Raw genomic sequence first — 3,258 nt, 5'->3', positions numbered from 1 at the left:
AAAAAAAAAAAAATTAATACTTCTTGACCAAGTGGAATTCATACCAGGTATGCAAGGAGAAGGCAACATTAGTAAAATAATCAATGTAATCATTGACAAAAAAATAAAAGAGAAAAAGAACCACATGATTGTATCAATTGACAGAAAAGGCATGTGATAAAATACAACACCTATTTTTGATAAAAACTCTCAGCAAAATAGGGATAGAAAGGGAATTCCTCAACATAATTAAGGGCATATACACAAAAACAAAAGCCAGGATTATTCTCAATGGCAAGAGACTAAAAGCCTTCCCCTTATGAGCAGGAACCAGAAAAGGATGCCTTTTATCGCCATTTCCATTCAATTTTGTATTAGAAGTATTAGCCAGAGCAATATGGTAAGAAATGTTAATAAAAGACATCCAAATTGGCAAAGAAGAAGTAAAACTATTTCTATTTACAAATGATATCATCTTATGCACAGAAAATCTTAGAGACTCACAAGAAAACCACTGAAACTAATAGAAGGCTTCAGGAAAGTGGCAGGGTACAAGATCAATATACAAAAGTCAGATAGATTATTCTATGTTAACAAAAAGAACTCCAAAAAAGAAATCAGGGAAACAATAGCATTTACAATAACCACCCAAAAGATGAAGTACTTAAGAGTCAACCTAACCAAAGGCACAAAAGACCTATGCAAAGAAAACTATAAAACATTAATACAAGAAACCAAAAGAGACCTACATAAATATAAAAGCATACTATGCTCATGGGTAGGATGTCTTAATATTGCAAAATGACAATAATACCCAAAGCAATCTACAGATATAATACAATCCTGATCCAGTGTCCATCATCATTTTTTAGAGAGATGGAAAAACTAATCACAAACTTTATATGGAAAGGAAAGGGACAGCAGATAAGCAAAGCACTGCCAAAGAAGAAGAACAGAGAGTCCTCAAACTTCTGTATCTCAAAACCTACTATACAGCCACAGTAGTCAAAACAGCATGTATTGGTACAATGCCAGACAAATAGACCAATGGAATGGAGTTGAAAATCCAGAAGTAAATCCATCCACATACTGATCTTTGACAAAGGGCTGAGACTCATTAAATGGGTCAGAGATAGTTTTTTCAATAAATGGTGTTGGTAAAGCTGGATATCCATCTGCACAAAATAAAACAGGATCCAGGTCTCACACCATATACAAAAACTAACTCAAGAAGGACGGAAGACCTAAATGTAAAACCTAAAACCATAAAGTTCATCACAGAAAAAATAGGGGCAAACCTAGGCAGCCAAATAAATAGCATAAATACATTATCAAACATAACTAAAAATGCAAATAAAGCAGAAGACCAACTAGATAACTGGGATCTCCTCAAAATTAAACATGTATTTGCATCAAAAGACTTCACCAAAGGAGTAAAAAGAGAACCTACAAACAGGAAAAAAAAAATTAACAACAATATATTGGACAAGGGACCAATCTCCGAAATTCATAGAAAACTTAAATACCTCAACAACAAAAAGACAACAGTCCACTAAAAAATGGGCAGAGGACATGAACAGATACTTTACCAAAGAAGAGATTTAGCCAGCCAACAAACATATGAAGAAATGCTCATGATCATTAGTCAGTATAGAGATGCAAATCAAAGCAACAATGAGATATCACCAACACCAGCATTAATAGCAACGTTCATAAAAATAGAAAACAACAAATGCTGGCAAAGGTGTAGAGAGACTAGAATCCTCATTCATTTCTGGTGGGACTGTAAAATGATATAAACACTATGGTTTTGGTATGGCACTTTATTAAGAAGTTGGAAATAGAAATATCATATGATCCAGGAATCCCACTACTAATATATAACACACAGAAGTAAGAGGAGTGATACAAACAGATATATGCACACCCATGTTCATTGCAGGATTATTCACATTAGCAAAAGGGTGGAAACAACTTTTACATGTGGAATATTACATAATGTAATAAGAATAACAGTGAATCTGTGAAATACCTCATATCATGGATGAACCTAGTGGACATTACACTGAGTAAAACTAGTCAGTTATAATAGGACAAATATTGTATGAGACCACTACTGTAAAAGTTAAGAAAATGTTTACACATAGAATCATTCTTTGAAAGTTACCAGGGTGGGAGAGATAGAGAGGATAAACCACTAACTAGACAATAGATATGTAATAGCTTACCTGAAGGGAAAGGCAATATACAATAAGGAGGAGGTCAGCACAAAATGATCAAGGCAGTGAAGACACAGGGAGGAACATAAAAGTTAAAAGCAACAAGGTGAATGCTGTTATTTGTACAAGTCTGCAAAAACAGTAATAGTAATAATTTATGAGTGGATACATAAGACACTGAAGGTGAATTGGGGGGAGAGTTGACTGAGACTACACCCACAAATATATATAGGTTTGACAGAGGATATCTCTACCTATGTGTTTATATGTGTTGCAAATATAACACAAATGCAATAGAGCATACAGGAGGCAAAGTTATGAAAAATTCTTAGTAATAATGAAACACCTTGAAAAAATGAGTCATTAGGCATGGGAGCTTAGGACCATAGCCTTGGGTGACACTAAGGTTAATTGGGGTAACATAGTCTACAAAGACAATGTTCTACATCCACCTTGGTGAGTAGTGATTGAGATTTTAACAGCTTGTGAGCAGCCATCTAACGTGCAAATGTCAGTTTCTCACAGCCTGGAACAAAGAAGAATGAAGAAAATAAAAAATTCAAGAAAGCAATTAGTGAGTTCCTGCAAGATGGCGGACTAGGCAGAAGGACTGCACAGACCCTCTTCAACAAAGAAAAGGGAAACCAATTAACACAGACACAGAAGACAATCTTGGACCCCTGAGCCTTGAAGGGAAGGATACAGATGTGGACTAAACTCCAACTAGCAGAAGAATTTGCGTCAAAATACCAAAAAAGGAGACATACGGAGCTGCGGTCTGGCAGTGACCTGAATGACCCTGACGGCACAGATGGCTTGGAGATTCCCGAGTGGTGGTAGGACCTAAAAATTTACCTGAAAATCACCATTAGCCAGGGACTGCACGGACTGTGTACAGTGGCTGGGGAACAAACAGAGAAGGTGAAGAGAAAGGTGGGCTGAGTTGTGGGCTTTTGCTGGTCCAGAGGGCACCACCATTTTGTAGATTTAAAAAGCAGCTTGACTATTTTGAATATTTAAAGACACAGCGCTCTCGCAGAATCCTGTGGTGGTTGTTGTT

Source organism: Orycteropus afer, unplaced genomic scaffold (genome assembly GCF_000298275.1).
Source record: "Orycteropus afer afer isolate SDZICR_OR568_19922 unplaced genomic scaffold, OryAfe1.0 scaffold00019, whole genome shotgun sequence".
NCBI classification, from domain to species: Eukaryota; Metazoa; Chordata; class Mammalia; order Tubulidentata; family Orycteropodidae; genus Orycteropus; species Orycteropus afer.
This window is presented reverse-complemented; position numbering follows the sequence as displayed.